The 21,343-nt window shown below is 40.2% G+C and overlaps 1 protein-coding gene and 1 long non-coding RNA gene across 32 annotated transcripts in view; one reads left to right on the top strand and one right to left on the bottom strand.

Moving 5' to 3' along the window:
• Positions 1-21,343, bottom strand: part of RBFOX1 (RNA binding fox-1 homolog 1) — a 2,485,711-nt gene that overhangs the window by 1,141,456 nt on the left and 1,322,912 nt on the right. The window lies entirely within an intron of this gene.
• On the top strand, positions 2,820-6,150 carry LOC144337918 (uncharacterized). Its single transcript, XR_013411559.1, has 2 exons — positions 2,820-3,025; positions 4,627-6,150. It is a non-coding gene; the product is annotated as an uncharacterized LOC144337918 (long non-coding RNA).

The raw sequence follows: 21,343 nt of genomic DNA, 5'->3' as shown, positions 1-21,343 counted from the left end.
TTATAAAAAACTGCGGCTTCCATCTTAGCATCTCTCCCCTTTTTCCCCCTTTTCTCTCTCCACTTTCTCTGTCTCATAACTCACTTTGGTGGAGAGCCATCCACCATGTCTCCAGGACACTCCAGCAGCCTGTAAAGAGGCCCATGTGGTGAAGAACTGAGGCCTGACAACATCCGTATGAGTGAGTCTAAAGGCGGTACCTCCAACTGTCACTAACTGCTTCCCTAGCTGATGGGCTGAACCACCACCTCACAAGGAAACCAGAGCGAGAGCCACTCCCAGATTCCTGAACCTCAGAAACTATATGAGATGAAAAAGAAACACTTGTTGTTTTGAAAGGCTAACGTTGGGAGTAATTTGTTACACGGTATTAGATAACTAGTACATGCCGTTACCCGTAAAGCTGAGCGGTCAAAGACCTTAAATAGTGGACCACTTCAGGCCAGAAGTTCAAGGCTAGCCTGGCCAACATAGTAAGACCCCATGTCTACAAAGATTTTAAATAATTAGCCTGGTGTGGTGACGTGCACCTGTAGTCCCAGCTACTTGGGAGGCTGAGGTGGGAGGACTGCTTGAGCCTGGGAGTTCAAGGTTCCAGCAAACTGTGATCTTACCACTCACTCCAGCCTGGGTGACAGAGTGAGACCCTGTCTCTAAAAAGAAATTTAAAAAATATTTTAAAAACAGTGGGGTTTGTCCAAAAAGCCCTAAATGCTTAATTTGTTGTTTTGTATGGAGTAAGTCAATAATGCGGTCCTGAGAGAGAAAAAAAAGCACAGCATGTAAATAGGCATCCATCCATTGAAATTTCAGAACATCTACTGGGTGCCAGGCACTGTTGTAGTGCTGGGATGTGGCACTGACACTAAAGAGACAAGGTCCTTTCCTTTGTTCTCGAGCGGACAGAGACTGAAAACAAGCAGACGCATAAGAAACGCAATGAAATAGTAATAAGGGCTATGAAGGTGACAGAGCAGAGAACCAGGGTGACTGTCTCTGTGGCTGGAGCAGCTAAGAAAGGCCTCTCTCATGAGAGAGATTTGAGAAGAGTCCTGAATCATAAGAATTGCCAGCCAAGAGGAGATCTAGGGACAGAAAGACCAAACGAACCCGGGCTATTCAGTAGCTGAATAATCTTCAGCACACAGAGTAATACCCGTGCCTCAGTTTCCCCATCTCTGTGTTCAGGGCAATAATAATTTGCCTCAGAGGATAAAGGGGATGAAATAAGATAGCGTATCTGAATGAAATTTGGAGATTAGGAAGCTGCTCCTCATCATTCTCCACTTAAAACAGTGTGACTGCTTGGTACTGCTTTGAAATTGCCAAGACCGGGTCAACATTATCCCCAAACCAAAGGCTATGCAGGGAAATTTGGACAGCCTGCTGATTTAATAGAGTATCAGTCTCATGGGAAACTAACTCAGTTATGGAACAGTCTGACCATTAATTTCAATGATTTGGCTGTGTAATATAATGTTTCAATCCTAGAACACAATTTAAGCTGGGACAGGTAGTCATTAGTTAACTTAGAGTCTGCAAATTCATCTCCAACATGTCAATTTTTTGTGGTCTATGTTCAAAGACTTGCCAAAAAAGATATGGGGAAAATATTTCAAAGTCCATGAAATCTAGCATCTCAATATCAAATAGTGCCTCGACTGCTACTGCAGATAAAAATGCTGATAGAAAATTTTATTAAAACAGTAAGCAAAGGGTAAGCATGCTTGTCAAACACAGATCCTGTTTCTCATATAGATGAGAGTGCCAGGAACAGTAAAGATGAAAAGTGGGATGGAATACTGATTTAGCCTGCAGAGAAGACAGAGTTGAGAAGTGTGCGTAAAGGGGTCAAAATGAATACATATCAGTAATACCTTCTAAAGATAATAAGAAATGAAATAAAGTAGTATTTCAGCAAACAAAGGTCTCAACAAATGCTCAAGGGATAAGCAGCCCATGGTTTGAAACTGGATATTCATTGCACATTAATAAAAGTCTCTGTTGATTAAGAGGGCCAACATTTCAAACTAGGCTAAGAAGAGAAGGAAAAAAAAAATCAAATGGAGGTCCCTGTGTCTAGCCACAAAATTCCTAAAAGTTACATAGATGAGAATGAAAATACTATGGCTACGCATCTTAAAGGTACTGCTTCTGTCAGGATCACACTTGGAATCGAGGTGCAGTTAGGCACAGCTGTTCCCCGCGATGCCGTGAGACTGGCCTGTGGCTCCTTTTCTCATGGTGGTGGTTGCTTTCCACCAAATAATTCTGTTTTTTCCTTCAGAACAAAGGAGGTGATTGTGCCTCCTTGCCTTCTTGAACTTGGGCATAGCTGAATGTCTTGTTTTGGCTAATGAAATGTGAACAGCGGTGACATACCTCACTTTGGGATAACACCTTTAAGCACCCGTGTGCAATTAACTGTGTTTGTTCTCCATCCTGGTAACTGCAGAAAAGGTGTAACCTGTGACCCTGCATGAAAAAGAAATAGAGCAGCACTCCCAGCCAGCCCAGGATGGACAGAGAGAAATATGTGAGACAAAAACAAAAACGAGAACAAAACAAAGCACATTGGTTCTTTTAAGCCATGGATGTTGGGGGTTGTGCGTTACTACAGTATAACCTGCCTTACCATGGTTGATACCCTCACATGGCTGCTAATCCGTCCAGCCCTCTTTTTCATCAGGTGAGCTTATAGCACAAATTAAAGAAAAAGTCATTTGACATTTGGGGGCCTAGGGCTATTTGTACCATATCTTTTCTATAATGAGTCGTGTTTTGTTATCACTGTAGTTTACCTTCCCTGTTGCAAATGCTTTAATTTTTTTTTTTTTTTTTTGAGACAGTCTTCGCACCCAGGCTCGAGTGCCATGGTGCAATCTCTGCTCACTGCAACCTCCGCTTCCTGGGTTCAAGCAATTCTCCTCCCTCAGTCTCCTCAGGATTACAGGTGCATGCCAGCACGTCCGGCTAATTTTTGTATTTTTAGTACAAATGGGGTTTCACCATGTTGGCCAAGCTGGTCTTGAACTCCTGACCCCAAGTGATCCTCCTACCTTAGCCTCTCAAAGTGCTGGGATTATAGACATGAGTCACTGCACCCAGCCACAAATGCTTTAATTTAAAAAATATTTAAATAAGGACTGAATAGGTTCAAGGGGTACAATGTGATGATTTGTGTCTGCATTGTGTCATGATTACCACAATCAAATTAATTAACACATCCATCACCACCCACGCTGGGGAACAAGATCCTCAGAACCTGTTCATTTTTTTACTGAAATTTTGTATCTTTAGACCAATGGCTCTCCATTTCCCCCACCCCCAACCCCTGCCAACCACCTTTCTACTCTGCTTCCAAGAGTTCAGCTATTTAGGTTCCATATATAAGTGAGATCATGCAGTATTTGTCTTTCTGTGCCTGGCTTATTTCACTTAGCACAGTGTCCTCCAGGTTTATCCATGGTTTTTGAGACAGAGTCTCACTCTGTTGCCCAGGCTGGAGTGCCGTGGTGCAATCTCGGCTCACTGCAAGCTCCGCCTCCCAGGTTCACGCCGTTTATCCATGTTTTTACGAACACAGTATTTCATTCTTTCTATAGCTGAATAATATTCACTTGTGTGCACTGCAGCCCAGCCAATACTGCCACACATTTTCATGAAAAACAAAAGAGCATGTTCCATATATACATGATTCTCTGGAGTTTCTGCACCATCCCATTCATTCCTTCACAATGAGGGTAAGTGAGGCAATCACGGTTTTTATCCTCATCAAGCTTACAGACTTCCGTGGAAAACAGAAAATTCAAGAGTCTAGAACAATCCACAGTGGATGCTAGAAGAACATCCAGAAGTGATTGTGAGGTTAAGGTTGGTGGAGGTGAAGGGTGGCTAGAAATGGCTTGTTGGGAAGAAGAAGAAACAACATGGGTGCTGTAGTTTACATGTCCGTCCCCTCCAAATCTCATGTTGAAGACTGATCCCCACTGTGGGAGGCAGACCTAACGGGAGGTCTTTGGGTCATGGGGGTGCATCTCTCATGAATAGATTCATCCTTTTCCCAGAAGTGGGGTGAGTGGTCTCACTCTATTAGTTCCCAAGAGAGATGATTTTTAAAAAGAGCCTGGCACCTCCCTCCTTCTTCTCTTGTCGTGTGATCTCTGCACACACCAGCTCCCCTTCACCTCCCACCATGAGGGCAAGCAGCCTAAAGCCCTCGCCAGCAGAAAATGCTGATGCCATGCTTCCTGTACCATCTGCAGAACCATGAGATAAATAAGCCTTTTTTCTTTATAAAGTATCTAGCCTCAGGGATTCCTTTATAGCAACACCAATAGATTAAGATAATGGGCAAAGCAAAGACGAGGGGAAACAGTGTTCCAGGCAGGGGTTTCAAGACCCGGAGGTGAGAGAGAGCAAGGCACTCAGGGTCACTGAATGGAGCCATGTGTGGTTGTATTGTGGGTGGAGTAGGGAACAAAGAGCCTGTAAAGAAGGCAGGGGCTGCTTCCTGAAAGGCTTTGAAAAATCATGTTATACACGTGGGACTGTATCCCAAGGGTAACACAGAGCTGTTGTAGGTGGGCTGAGATGGTTAGGTTTCTTTCTTAAAGAGCATTTTAGCTGCACTAAAGGAGGATCTTAGAAGGGATTTTAAACCAAGGAGACAGGGAAGCCAGTTACCAGGATACTGTAGCAAAAGGTGGTGGTGGCCTGTGTGAGATGCTAGACGTGGAGACAGAAAGAAGATCATGGAAGAAGACTGAAGGAAAAATAAGGACTGGAATGTACATTCTGAAGACCGTTTTGGAGAAGTGTGATTTCAATGTGCTCCTGCTTGCAGTGGGGTTACCGTTTTGGTGATAATAATTGTAGATTCTCCACTCTATGTTAAAACCTAGGTAATCATTCCCTGAGAGTTCTTTTACATAAACATAGGATTCAAGCCGTGCTGAAACACAGGACTAGGTTCTGTATTAGAGCAATGATTCCCTTTAGGGTTGTGTTTATTCCAAAAAGACTTATTTGCATACTCCATCTGATCTAAACTCCCCTGGTAAAGAGGAGCATTATTGATGGAAACCACGGTCATGTGACTTCTGTATAGTACGCAGAATTTTTGGACTAGTTCCCAGAAATGTACATTACACTCATATTAGTCTGTTTTCACACTGCTATAAAGAACTTTTCTGAGCCTGGGTAATTTATAAAGAAAAGAGGTTTAATTGACTCTCACTTCCACATAGCTGGGGAGGCCTCAGAAAACTTACAATCATGGGAGAAGGCAAAACACTCACCTCTTCACAAGGCAGCAAAAGAGAAGTGAGCATGTGGAGGAAGTAAACACTCGTTCAACACTTATAAAACCATCAAATGTCGTGAGAGCTCATTCACTATCACAAGAGCATGGGGGAAACCACCTCCATGATCCAATCACCTCCCACTAGGTCCCTCCCTCGACACGTGGGGATTATGGGGACTCTAATTCAAGATGAGATTTGGTTGGGGACACACAGCCAAACCATATCAACACTTAAATGCATCTAAGTCCTACCTACCATTTGTTTTTTTGATAATCTACACACACACACACACACACACACACACACACAGAGAGAGAGAGAGAGAGAGAGAGAGAGAGACAGGATCTCACTGTCACCCAGACTGGATTGCAGTGGCTCGGTCTCAGCTCCCTGCAACCTCCCCCTCCCAAGCCCTACTGATCCTTCCACCTCAGCCTCCTTGAGTAGCTGGGACTACCGGCATGTGCCACCATGCTTGGCTACTTTTTTGTATTTTTGTAGAGATGAGATTTTGCCATGTTGCTGATAGTGGTCGTGAACCCCTGAGCTCAAACAATCTGCCCACTTTGGCCTCACAAAGTGCTGAAAGTACAGGTGTGAGCCACCACACCCAGCCATCTTTTGATCTGTTTACCCAACTTCTGACAATGGTATTTTCCTTGGGAGACAAGGTAGAGTAGATATTAGGGACTCTGGGCTCTAGGAATGCACTGAATTTTTTGACTTACATCTTAATAACTTATACACATCCAATCTAGGGGGGATCCCAGTTTCTTATCTGATAAATGAGGATAATAATACGATTGACTTAAATGGATTGGTATGAAATAATGATGTGAAATGCTTAGAATAGTGCCTGGCCCATAGTAAGCTCCCACTAAATGTTCATAAAGAATAATGTCAACAGACAATGCTTCTAAATCTCACGCATGTTGCACAGGATGCTAAAATTTTCTTGGAAGTCACGCAGTGCCATGGACTAGAATTAATTCAGAGAGACAGGGTCACAAAGGAGGACAACACAGGAACCACCTGAGTATTCATTTTGCACCAGCAATTGCACTTGGGCCTGGGGAAATAGCACTTGGAAGCAGTGGGTATACTCCATGGCCCCCTGCCCCTGCAGCATCTGAGTCTAATTGTGCAAATGACATTGAACACATGATAAAACATGCTGGTAAAGCTTCACGGAAGGTACATCACACAGAAGGACATACCCAGGAAAGGGCTGTGGGACTCACCCTATGGCTCTCTGCCCAACTGCGCAAAAAAAAAAAAAAAAAAAAAAAAAAAAAAGAATCAAGGCCTGCAGTTGCTTACACAGACTCAAAATATAGCAGCTTTCTCAATTAGAAAGAAAAAAAAAAGCAACTTGTGCAGAATATGAACCTCCAAGGAGTTTTAAAGGGCATTTCATAAATCACTGTTTCACATGGTTCCAAGTAAGAGACTCGGATTCATGGTTGCTTTCTCATTTGTCAACTGAAAGTATTTATTAAAACACGCAAGATGTTTAGAAACTTGCATAACCACTTATAACCTATTAGTGAAATATCCAATTACACGCCTGGTGTCTTCATTTACTTCTAAACCAAATACTTGGAGACCTGGACTGAGTCACCCTTGCTAATCCTGCTACATATACCTCCTGTATCCCAGCAGAGCTGAATTTCCACAGTAGTTATAGACAACAGTTGGTGATGCCTATTAAATACTCAATATGTGCTCTGAAGAGTGACACACAGTTTGTGGGTACTATTTCACTCACAAGAATGTTATAAAGTGAACACTAATGTTGCCTTATCTGTACAATTAGTGTTCTGTGCAATGAGTGTACACATAAGGCAATCTCTAATTGTACAGATAAGGTAATCCGGTCTTAAAGTGGTTAAATCACTGATACGAGTTCCGAGGGCTGGCACCCAAGTCATCTCATTCCAGAGCCACAAACTCTTGACTACAATGTTACTTATCCATGAACTATCTTGAACTGTGGAGTCTAATTCTCTACCCATACAGTCAACATCAGTAGAAATGCAGCTGAACATCAGTTATGATGGAAATTAGTAATATCCCACTGAAAACTCCATGTCTTAAAGCACCAAGATGGCCTCATAATCATCTCTACACAATTTGTTCCTGTATAACATATCTAGATGGCTGATGTGAACATGGTTAGCTTTTGCTTGACTTACCCAGGCCAGAGTGATACATACTCATTAGGCAAAGCGCTGCCAATACTGTCATGAAATTATTCACCAGAATCCAACTTGTGGATTCCTCCAAGACCATGATATTAGCAACTAAAAAACCGGCCCCTATGCATGTTCAGAAATCTGTCCACTAATCACTTATAAATCCATATGATGTTACCAATAATTAAATTACACTATTTAAAAATTCATCCTGGTGTCATTAGCAATCTTCCCAGAAACTGGCACAAAAGAAAAAACAAAAAGAGAAAATAAGATACAATGAAAGAAAGGAGAAGAATCGCAGGAACAGATTCTGCAACGGAATTGAATTTTCCTCCTAAAATTGGTTTGTTCTACATGACAACCCCTCGCCCTTCTAAAAATCGCACATCTTCCTTTACACTGTGTTCATATTCAAAACAACATTACACCCATATCCATAAGTCAGTACGACAGACTACCAAGAGGGAAGGTTTCCTCGGAACTGTTACAGCGTATTGGGTAAATACATATTCGGTACACATTCTAATTTTGAAAAACACGTTATTTACTTACTAGACTGTAACAGTTCTACTGAATGGTTACAGACTACCAGGTAAATATGTATTATGGAATGCATGCATACTAATTCTGAAACCATGGATCCTTTACCCAGCAGACTGTAACATTCTGGTCTGCTGTGGACAGCCCCTGCCCCCATGAATCATTTCCCTAGCGGACAACAGGGAACCTTTCCAGTCATTTGCTTGGGTGTGAAGCATATTCATTTTAAGGAGGGAAGCCTTCCAGACTAGTATCCAATTTCTTTCTGTTAGAAATATCAAAGTTCATAGACTGCAAATTAAAACAGGACTAATGAAAAACAGCTGCACATAGCAACAATTAGGTAGATAATTCAACTTAAGCCTCCGGTTGGAGGGCACGTTTGAAGTCATCTTTAAGTGGATGGATACAAGTTGAAATTTGCACATTGACTATCTACAGCACATGCCTCTGAGGGATGAATGCCAACTAGCATCATCTTGATGTGGCCTGCATTCATTTTATCCTTTCACATTGAATATTTATTGGACAGCAACATGCCAAGCACTAGGCTTGATCTTGGAGATTCAATGAAGAGCAAGACAGATAGTACTCCAGCCCTCTTAGAGCCTACAGTCTATGGGAGAGACAGACACCAACCATATAATCGCAAAAGTAAGTACATGGCTATAAATTGCATTAAGCATCCTCAAAATCAATTTTCAATGCAGAAGTTCAAATCATTCATTTGAAATGTAAGTCCAAGACCCTATTTTACTCGAGTAAAATCCAAAGGCCCTGAATGTCTACAAGTCATATGTGGCTTGCACCTCCTCCTCACCTTGCTTCTTCCCTCAACTCATTCCCTGCTATTTTCTGCTCCACTCCCTCTGGCCCTTCTATTGTCCCTTGAACAGAGGACTACTCTCACGACTTACATCTTTTGCTTTGACTATTTTCACTGCCTGGAATGTTCTTCTTCCAAATTCCAGGCAGCTGGCTCTGTGCCGAAATGTGACCTTCACAGTGAGACCCACCCCGGCCCCCTCCTCCTCATTTAAAATTGCTATGGATTCTTCCACCCCTGCTCTCCTGCCCTCCTCATCCTTTTCTGTCTCGGTTTTCTTTTTTTCCATAGCACTGCTCATGTTCTAACATAATTTGCTCAGGTATCATGCACACTTTTCACTGTTTTTCTCCCCAACTAGAATATTGACTTCATGAGGGCTTGACTCCCCCCACCCCAATACATGGCAAAGAAATTGATTACCATGCATGGGGAGAATAACAGAGTGATGATTACACCATCACACAATGTGATACAGAAGGTTATATATCCTCCTTCTTAGGGGAAAGGGAGATGGGAAAGCATGGATCATTTTAGCATAGGTAGTAAGTGATTTTTACGGGAACTCAATGGGCTTGAAGAACAATGGCCTATGACAAAAGTCTGTTCATGTGTGTTGGAAGACATCAGTCTTTCTTCCTGCAATATGGGTTCAATTAATGATAACTCAGGGAAGGAACTAGAGGTTCTTGTTTTCTTCTTTGGTGGGTCGAGACTTCAGGCAGATAAAGGAGCTTCAGGGAACAACTTCAGTTTGTCATCTTTACACCAACAAGTTGCAAATGCAGGAAGAGCGCCTGGCACGTAGTAGGTGTTCAATATATAGATATAGAGAGATACAGATATATAGACACACACAGATTAATAGAGGGATATATATACACACAGATATATATGTATGTGCATATTTGTGTGTGTGGGTATATATTCACATGTATGTGTGTATACATGTGTGTATGTGTGTGTGTGTGTATATATATATACACCCACCTGTCCCATTTTCCAGTGTCCTTCCAATATGACAGGTGACTCAAGTCATACAGTTCAAAAAGCTTCCCATTTCCTGAACAGAAAATTCATGTTTTCTCAAAAAATGCAAAGTTCAGGATAAACTCTTCTCCTCTGTCTAAAAGAGAAGATGGCACTGAGATGAGCTCAGCAGTGATACCAGCAGCTGTGTGTGGATCTGTATCTATATATGTATATATACGTGTGTGTATATATATACACACATATACACACATACATATACATGTTCTTCATACATGTGAGAGAAACAGACTGACAGAATGAATATACCCCTGTTTGGGTGTTTTGTTTAATTAACCACTTTTGGTTATAAGGCACAACTTATCTAGACACTGACATGACATGTGACTGTGTGTGTGTGTGTATATATATAAAAATATATATACATAATTATATATTATAAATATTTATAATATACTATAGTTTATATATTTATATATTATAATTATATATTATATATAATTATTTATATATTATAATTATATATTATATATAATTATTTATATATTATAATTATATATTATATATAATTATTTATAATATATTATAATTATATATAATATATATAAATATATATTATATACACACACACACAGTCATATATATACTGATACATATAGTTTCTCACACACAGACACATATATATGTATATATAAACTGGAGGAAAAGTACAAGGAACTATGAGACCAAATATGGACATATTCTCATCTATCTTAGGGAGTTGGAGTTGCTTTAAGGGTGGGAATTCCAGGAAAGACTTTCCTGGGGGAAGTGGCATTCTTGAGCTGAGATTGAAAGGAGAAGTAAAAGCTAACTCTGCAAAGGTTGTGGTGAGGCGGGAGGGGCCCATTCCAGACAGAGGGAGCAGAATGCTCACAGCATCCCATCAGCAGGAGCTGGGTATGTTTGGGGGAATAAAAGACAGTCAGCATGGCTGCAAGGCAAGAGCTAGTGGGCTGGAGGATTTAAGACAAGGGGTGGGGAAAGCACGTTCATCATCTTAACTGAAACATACTCTTCACCTGTGTGAGAGTGGGACGGACTGAAGGAATGAATAAGCACCAGTTTGGGTGTTTTGTTCTGTTTAATTAGCCATCTTTGGTTATAAGGCACAATTTATCTAGACATTGACATGACAGCTGCCGTGTCCCCAGGACAAAAGCCAAAAGCCCCATGTGTCAATTTGTAGGGAAAACTTTTGAAAGTCATGACAAAGTTCTACATCAGGCGGCTGATTCTCCAATGCCCTTCCAACATGACAGGTGACTCAAGTCATACAGCTCAAAAAGCTTCCCATTTCCTGTCAGGAAATCCATGTTTTCTTAAAAAAAATAAACAAATAAATAAAAATAAAAAATGCATAGTTCAGAATAAACTCTTCTCCTCTTTCTAAAAGAGAAGATGGCACTGAGCTGATCTCAGCAGGGGTGCCAGCAGCAGTGGCAGTAGCAGCGGCTGTGACAGCGGCAACATGCTCTGTAAGGCCTCTTTCTTATTGTCGATTTGCAAAATGCTTTCTCTGATTGCCTCTGACAATGGGAGGTGGGGACGAGTCACATAAAGTCATTTCACCCATCACTAACCCAACACACCTGCACATTACCCTCCAGCTCTATCACACTCCTCCCAGGCTTCTGGGCAACAGACAGTTTTTGAAAGACTTATAAAGCACTGATTTGGAGTACATAATAACTTAATATCAATTTAAGTGACTAATATTTAGAGCCTTAAAAAAGAGCCTAATTTATGAAAAATATATCTCCATTTTCCTAGAAAATGTTTCACAGTGACAGCAACGTATTCCACGAGCAAAAATGAGGTTGTTGCAAGAAAGAATTTAATTAAGATGAGTTGGGCACGCCATAAGCAGTATATAGCTGAAGAAGCATCGGTGAAGTACTTAACACACCGAAGGGGAGAATACACAATATTAAAATGACCAATAAATTAGCCTACAAATCTATTTAGCTCTACATTTGTCCTGCACCACCAAATAAAACATTGCCTTGAAATGGAACCGTCTGAGATTTTTCACAGCAAATCAATTTATACCGAGGAAGGAAAATGCTTATGCAACTTCTGGGCTGCAGTTTGCAATGAGATACTCGGTACAAAGGAGCATTTTCCCCTTCTCCATTTCATCAGAGAGAGAATGGGAATTAATCAGCGATACTTAACTACCCTTTCAACAGGACTTCGGCAACACCCACAGAAACACTTCATTTCTTTCAACATTTCTGAACAACAGACAGCCGCCAACTTTTAGTAATTCCATATATTACCGCAGACTGTGAAAAAGGACGTTAAATCACAAGACGGATGACAATGTAATAAATTAGAGAAATTGTGGCTGTTACTGTGAAATCTTCCTGTCCCAGTCTGGTTCACATCTCCATTTCTTGATGTAATACAATTTGAGTATAATTATTGGCAATTATTTTCAAAGCATTCATAAGATTTTCCCCCACTGTGAAAGCAAGATTCTGCTTTATATCCTCTTTTTAATCTTAATTCACGGGTGTCATGCATCAGCCACAAAAGAAGGGCGTGGTGATTCCAAAATGTCTGTTTTGCCACATTGTTCTTTCCCACTTTTTTATATTATATAAAATTGTATATTATTATATAATTATTATATATTTATAGGAATTATTATAATTATATTATAATTATATAATTATGTATTATTATATAATTGTATATTATATAATAATTATATTATTAGTATATTATATAATAATTATATTATTATGTAATTATAATAATTATATAATATTAATGTATATTAAATTATATAATATTAATACATATTATTATATATTAAGCCAAAAGCCCCATGTGTCAATTTGTACGGAAAACTTTTGAAAGTCATGACAAAGTTCTACATCAGGTGGCTGATTCTCCAATGCCCTTCCAACATGACAGGTGACTCAAGTCTCAAGTGACTCAAGTCATACAGTTCAAAAACTTTCCCATTTCCTATCAGGAAATCCATGTTCTCTTAAAAAAAATTACAATATATAATAATATACAATTATATAATAATACATAATTATATAATACATTATATAATATATAATAATAATTATATAATTATAATATATATTAGATTATATAATACATATTATATATATTATATATTATATATAATATATTATATATTACATATTCTATAATCCATATTATAAAATAACATATTATATAATATATAATAACATATTATATAACATATATTATAAATATTTAATACATGGCTCGGCAATGCACAACATAAACGTCAGCTCTGGGATCATCCAGTTAAGTGAAATCCCCTCTACTCCTCCTCAGAAGATAGTCACCAGTCTTGCCATGGTAGCAAAGAAGGATCAAAATATAACACCTGCATTCACATGAGTCCCTTCGGGTCTAAGTCATAAGAAATTTACTATTAATTTATTTTCTGCCACTTTCTCTTTTAAATGCAACTTTCTAGGGAAGATCACCACAATGCATCTAATTGTCTGTATCATGTCGTTATAACAAAACAATTTGGCCATGGCACTGTGGCATCATCTCAATACATGCCATCCTATCTCACGCTATATATTAATCTAAAATGCAATCGGGAAAATGACAAGAACGTCTCCTAATGGAACACCCAGTGAATGGCTGATTTGCCTTTCATTGTCTGTGGACCTTATTGCGCCGTGGACTTCCTGGGAACAAATGAGACCTCAGAGGCAACATGTTTTCATTTTATCACATTTATTTAAGATGACCGAGGACAGTACCCAATATTTATTCACCACATTCAACATTTGCCATCATCAGAATAAAAGCAGAGCCGGCACAGTTTGAACAACATCTGGTAATTCCAAAGAGATAGTGTCACTTGAAGAACAAATGAACCTTTAGTTAATAAAATCTCCCCCTGACTGACAAAGATGGCTTTTTGTACACATGCAGGATCTGTGATAAGTAGATAGAGAGACGGTGATAAAGAACACCCAATTCCTACAGCGGGAAGTCAATGCCGCCCACGTTTAAATAAAGACAGGGATTATTACTGGTCTTTTATGAATCATGATAAATTAAATGTCCTGAGTTCTGGAAGGATAAAAGATTTAAATTATAATTCCGAAGGCTACGGGAGTTTCGCTAGTCTCAAAATGCCCTCATGCCTCAAAGTAAGACTAATATTACAAAGGACAAAAAAAAATGTAGTTGGTTCCAATAAAGAACCCCTTTCATCCAATAATGCCAGATTAGAGTCGATCATCCTATATTCCGAATGCCTATGATCCCCATCCCTTATGCAGCCAATATTTAATGATAATTGACTAATAACCAGACACTGTGCTAGTCACGTGCATTTAATAGTGAGAAAATGTCTAGAATAGGCAAGTCTGTCTAAATGTCAATGCAACTACACACAAGTGTCTAAACAGAGACAAACACACAATGGATCGAATGGTATCCTTTAATACATGAAGAACTAGACTTCTGACTACTGTATGGTCAAAAGTCATATTTCATCAAGCTTTTTCATTACCATACCATTGGAATTGATGGGTTTTATAACTACTGATCACGCCCCATGGATAGGATTTGGGTGAAAGGAAATTAATTAAAGAGAAGGCCTTTATATACTTGGATCTCAGCTAATACGGAATACAGGGAACATTCTCTGGTCTAGGACTCCTGATTTTAAAAGAGTATTTATGGTAGAAACACAGACAGTACTGGACATAAAAAGTATGAGGCATAGGAATGGAGGCACCCACTTATCCTCCTTCCCTGTGTTTCCATGTGCAAGAATTTTTCTAGCATAATATTCTGGGCCTCTCCCCAGCTTCTCATTCCACCATGCGTAAGAAGGAATGGTTTATCAAATTGGTTACTTTGGGGAAAGAACCTAGATGTACTCAGGCTAGTCACTTACCCTATGTCAAATTCTCCAGCTGGCAGAAAAAGTGTACTCTCGGCTGCTTTCTCAGCCACAGCACTCATGAGTGAGAGAGAAAGCAAGAGAACAAGACAGTGAGAGACAGAGAGAGAGAGAGAGAGAGAGAGAGAGAGAGAGAGAGACTGTGTGTGTGTGTCTGTGTGTGTCTGCATGTGTGTGTGTCTGCATGTGTGTCTGCGTATGTGTGTCTGTGTGTATTGGAGGCCAGGGGACGGACTGAAGGTTTCCACACTTTCAGTGACTGATGGGCAAGTCTGCACAAATCAGGAGAATACAAGGAAGCCCATTTGGCCATACCTATAAAGTTTGGTTTATTTAATAAGTGAAAACCTTTTTGTTTTCTTGTTTAGAAAAACAGTTTTATTGAGATAGAGTTCATAAACCACAAAATTCACGAATTCAGGGTACGCAATTCAGTAGCTTTTAGTATATTCACACAGTGGTGCCATTATCACCACAATTTAATTTTAGAACATTTTTTATTACCCCGGGAGGAAAGCCTTGTGCACATTTGCAGTCCATGCTCCATCCCTAGGCAATGACTAATCTACTTCGCATCTCTACAGACTTGCCTGTTCCCAACACGTCACGGGGATGGGATCAGAACCTGAAAAACATTAGGCTAAATGAAAAAAGATTGTTTATTTCCTTTTGCCTTCCTGCCCAGCTTCTTTCTCAGTTGGTTCTTACTCAGTAGGGAAATAAAGGGATGCTATTTCTTAAACCCCTAGAGTTACCACATATCTAAGATGGTTTCTTGTGCCCCATTTTGCCAATTTCTAATTACTTCTTTAACACTTTGCTACTTTCATTTTGCACGGATATTAAACTGTTAAGGTTAGCACTTATTTTATCCATTCATTCATCCATTCATACTTTCAAAACATATTTATTCATCCCTAATCTGTCTGCCAGACCCTGGGGTTTCCAAAATGAATAAACCCCAGTACCTGCCCTCTGGAACTCACACTTAATTTGTTGGGAATGATTTAGGTACAAAGTTGTGTAAAATCTATAAAACTGACTCCCGGGAAGGTAAATCCAAGGACTCTTGTCAATTCATGATGAGATTTGGCACCATCCACGGGTTGCTGTCTCCATGAAATTCCTTCTACCCTTTAGGAAACTGTCCCTCCCTGGTTCACCCACCACCTCTCCTATCACTTTTTGCTGTCCTTCTCTCCTCCATTCTTCTAACCATTCATAGAAGTGGCCCTTCCTTAAAACAAATCCTCTTTTCTTCCTTTTCTATCATCCTGTCCTGGGAGACATCGTCCATTCCCACCGCATCTACTCTTACCTCCATGTCAACCTGTGAGTAGCACAAAGGTGAGTAAGATGTGGTTAGATAGACTTAGTGACAATTGGATGTTGGATGGTACGTTTGAGGTACATGTACTTGTTTGGACTGGTGTAGGTGGCACCAATTTCTACCAAGTATTTCCATGTTTCCCTTGCCAATGATCGATTAGCTAACTTATCTCAAAAAAAGCATTATTCTCCATTCTGTCCATCCTTGATAAACGTTCCCTGAGTAGTCCTATACACGCCACACATTATCCCCAGCATTTGCTGCCTACGCCTGCACTTCACGATCTTTTTTTCAACCCAAAAGCTGCTGTCTGCTCTAAATCGGTGGCGACTTCATGGAAACTCTTGATTTATAGTGATGACCCTTCTTGCCTGTTCACATCTCAAATCCATAGAGTGAGAAGAGCCGCAGAAATATTTATTCAGACAGATAAAATCCTCCCTATTTAACAGAACTGACTTCCATGACCAGTGGGCACATCCTGTTACCTAGGGACGCTTTCATGGGATTACACACTGAGACTCTGGCTATAACAGGAAGTTGCTGCCACTGAAGTATCAAAACAAATAATAATAAAACCAGCCCTCAGAGAACTTGCAGGGAGTAGCTGATGCTTTTTAATTTTTTAAATTTTTAATTAGAAAAGATTGTAACACAGATACCAGGAATATGTAATCTAATAACATACTATACATTTTGTTATATTATGTATAACACAAAACAGAATATACTACCAGACATACTCTATACTATATATTTATAATATATATCTTACACATAATACATTGATACAGACTACATATAATTGTATGTGTGTGTATATATATGTGTGTGTGTGTGTATATTTTCTACATACTTTTTGGTATAAATGTACACATGTGCATGTGTATATCACATAATTACACATTTCTGCAACAAAGGGAATATAACAATTTTGTATCTGTTTCCCTTTTCCAAGGATGCCAAAATTCAGAAGGTAAAAGAATGACGAATCAAACCTCAAAATTCCTCAAGCATTCTTGTTCATCATTGTCATCGATGCACACAACACTGGGATAATGGATAACATTTATTCAGCAATTACCATACACCAGGCAAACATCTGAATACTTCGTAGGTAGTATCTCCTTCAATCTTCACCACAAATCCAGGAACTGGGCATTATTATTCCATTTTGCAGATTACATTACTAAGTTTTAGAGAACTATAGAGACTAGCCCAAGGTATCACAGCAATTCCACCCAGAGTCTGTCAGACCCCAAAACTGGGCTCTGATTCGCCGGTCTGATTGGTTTCCTGATATTAGTTATTCTCTTTCCTTTTAAAGAAAAAGGGCTGCCCTACTTCAAATACTTTCACTATTACTCTATTCACTGGTCTAATTCAACTTAAAGGAGGACTTTCAAAGGTATGGATATTTACAAGATGTGTTCTAACTTTTTTAAATGTGGGCATAGCTTAGCCACACACAAGAACATTATTGTCCCAGCAAGAAGCAGTAAGTCATGAAGTGACTGCTTAAGCATAACCTGTTACCAAGCAAAGGTGGGAGGCATGGAAATTCATCCTTTCCTCTCTTGCTGAACTGATAGATGTTCTGAATTGACTGGTAATGGGATATGACTGGAAGATGAGAGGCAAATCCTTCTGAAATCCAAATGACTCTCAGAAATTTAAAAAGCAGACTGGATCCTGAAGGACACTGAGCTGAAGGCTTTTCCCACTCTGAAATGACCAAGGCACTGAGCGAGAAGAACCATCTTGGCAGAATGTGAGATGTAATTGTCATGATAATCACAGTAGCTTTGATGTCCTGGTTGGAAAAGGACCATCTCAGCTGTCCACAACTGCTGCCTTATTATCAATCATCAAAAATGGATACATTATTCATTTTGGCTCTAATCTATTAATAGTCTTATCTGTAGCTGTATGAGCTACACGTTCCCAGGCAAGCTTTTACAGAATTCCATATTTTAAGTGTTCTTAACATCAAGTACCTCCTCTTCAGATCAATTATGTCATAATTTACATTTTAAATGTTATCATTTGATGAATGTATGTGCTACCAGCCTGCAGCCTTCATGAGCCAATAGCTACATGTAATAGCTGTCATTTGCTAAATGGTTACTTATGTTAGACAGTGTAAAATCATTAGATCCTTTAGTCTTCACAATAGCTCTGTGAAGTAGCCCTTTATTCCCATTTTACAGGCAGGAAAATTGAGGCATAGAGTTGTTAAACAACTACTCTGAGATCTCACTGGTAGTAAGAGGCAGCCCCTAATTGGACCATCCCAGTAGCAAAGCTCCAACCATGAGGGCAGCAGTCACATACGTATTTACTCATTACATGTGTCCAACACATAGCAGATGCTACATAATATTTGCTGAATTAATGAGAAGCTGTTTATCCTGAGTTGGGCTAGATCTATATAGACATACGGGGAAGCCCCTTGCTTTGTGTTATTCTCGGAAGTTGAGCTCTGTAACCCAAAACTCAGAGCCATTATCACATAAAATGGGTCCAGGTGTGGCAAAATTCCTAGGGCCCCCAAGAGAAACAAAATCCATATCCGCCTCTGCAGTCAGCTGACTGTTCTTTGCTCCTCCAAACTATCAATAGCTACACTCATATTCCCATAAGTGAACACAGCCATACCCAACTGATAACTTGAGTTGCCCAAGTATTCACACCCTCTTTTAGTCTTGTCTGGGAAGAACTCACCAGAATTAAATATTTATTTAGTGCCAGGCATTGTTCTAATGAATGTGAAGTACTGAAGCAAGAATCACAAAACGGTACTCTGTTTCTCAAGAAAGACATAAATTCTCAGAAACTAAAACTGAAGTAGGTACATTCTAAGTATTTTAAGAAGAATAACAATTTCAATGGGGATGCAGAAGAAGAAACTGATTTTGGCTCATGCTGGAAAAAGCTCATGAAGAAGCAAAGAATTAGAAGTATACCATGAAGGCTGGGCATAGTGGCTCATGCCTGTAATCCCAGCACTTTGGGAGGCCAAGACAGGTGAACCACTTGAGGTCAGGAATTCAAGACCAGCTTGGTCAACATGGTGAAACCCCATCTCTACTGAAAATACAAAAATTAGCCAGGCATGGTGGCAGGTGCCTATAATCCCAGCACTTTTGGAGGCCTAGGTGGACAGATTGCTTGAGGCCACAAATTGGAGACCAGCCTGGCCAACGTGGTGAAGCCTTGTCTCTACTGAAAATATAAAAATTAGCCGGGCCTGGTGGCACACGCCTGCAGACCCAGTTATTTGGGAAGCTGAGGCAAGAGAATTGTTGAACCTGGGAGGCGGAGGTTGCAGTGAGCTGAGATCATGCCACTGCACTCCAGCGTGTGCTTGTGTTTCCTTCTGTTTTCGGATTGACCTAAACTCTTTTACTTTGGAGAACCACCCTTGCCCCATTCTACATCTGCCTATTTCATTTAGTTAGAGCTGTATTCCCCTCATTCTTACCTTACTCTGTGGGTCATGAGGCTCGAGATCAGCCACTCAGAAAACTCCAGCCCTACTGTCTACAGAGTTGCTCAGAAGTAGGCACAGGACTCAAATTAGCCAATCAGAACCTTCCCTAGAATTTTCCGCAGTATCTTCAAGAGGATGCTTTCCTCCTCCCTCCTCCCCTCCTCCTCCTCCTTCCTCCCCTCCTCCTCTTCCCTCCTCCCTTTATTTGGAGAAAGAGTCTTGCTGTGTTGCCCAGGCATGATCTCAGCTCACTGCAACCTCCAACTCCCAGGTTCAAGTGAATCTCCTGCCTCAACCTCTTGAGTAGCTGGGATTACAGGTGCCACCACCATGCTCAGCTAATTTTTGTACTTTTAGTAGAGATGGGGTTTCGCCGTGTTGGTCAGGCTGGTCTCAAACTCTGACCTCAAGTGATCTGCCCACCTAGGCCTCCCAAAGTGCTAGGATTACAGGCACGAACCACTGCACCCAGCTGAGTATGCTAACTTCTCAGTGACTATGTGTGGAAGAAACTTGCCAATGCCTGGTACCAAAAGAGGAAGCAGATCTGAGAGAATCAGAGATCTTGTGACATCAGCCATGCCTGAAGTCTACCCTTTGTGCTTCCCAGTTCTATAATCTAATTCTCTTTTTCCTTGAGCTTATTTGAAACTTTATTCATGTTTTATTTGTATCTTTCTCATCCCTGTGACTCCCTGGAGAGTTTACTTGAAACTCAAAAAAAATTCTTTTTTCACTTGGAACTGAAGGAATTCTGAAGAAATCAATGTGTAAACATCCTTGTAACTTTGTACATTCTAATTCTGTGCTGGTTGTGGCTTCCCTTCTCATAACAAAACCCAGAAAGCCCGAAGAGACACTACAGACCCCCAACAATTTGATATTGAGACCCCCACCTTTGGAATTCTCATTTTTTTCTTTTAAGCATCACACTGTTTTCTAAACTGCCAAAATAATTCAAATGATCTCGGACACCACAGCTTGTTTGACAGTTGCTGACATCTAGCCAAACAAAACAAAAGTTTACAAGACTGATGGAGATTATAAATAAAGGATTGCAATACCCAAGACTCACAATATTCAAGGCATGTCAGTAAAGTGACATGTTTAACTGGATTAAATGTAACCCAGCCTTCACTATGTGAAATATGTATATCCTTTAAAGAATTGAAGTTAATAGTAGATCCTGCAATTCGTACCACAATGAACAGTGTGAGCTTGTCAATAAGAAAATAGAGGGCCGGGTGCGGTGGCTCAAGCCTGTAATCCCAGCACTTTGGGAGGCCGAGATGGGCGGATCACGAGGTCGGGAGATCGAGACCATCCTGGCTAACACGGTGAAACCCCGTCTCTACTAAAAAAATACAAAAAAATAGCCGGGCGAGGTGGTGGGCACCTGTAGTCCCAGCTACTCGGGAGGCTGAGGCAGGAGAATGGCGTGAACCTGGGAGGCGGAGCTTGCAGTGAGCTGAGATCCGGCCACTGCACTCCAACCTGGGCGACAGAGCGAGACTCCGTCTCAAAAAAAAAAAAAAAAAAAAAAAAAAAGAAAATAGATAATAAGGGCTATGATTAAAGGACTTTCAGTGTACATGCCTTGTCATAGGTCTTCTCTACGTTTCCCAGCTAAGGGTCTGTCATAGCCTCGCTGGCAGTCTGGGGTTTAATCAGCATCCTAACTGTGAGAAATGCTG

The sequence above is a fragment of the Macaca mulatta genome, chromosome 20 (genome assembly GCF_049350105.2).
Source record: "Macaca mulatta isolate MMU2019108-1 chromosome 20, T2T-MMU8v2.0, whole genome shotgun sequence".
Lineage (NCBI taxonomy): Eukaryota > Metazoa > Chordata > Mammalia > Primates > Cercopithecidae > Macaca > Macaca mulatta.
This window is presented reverse-complemented; position numbering and strand designations above follow the sequence as displayed.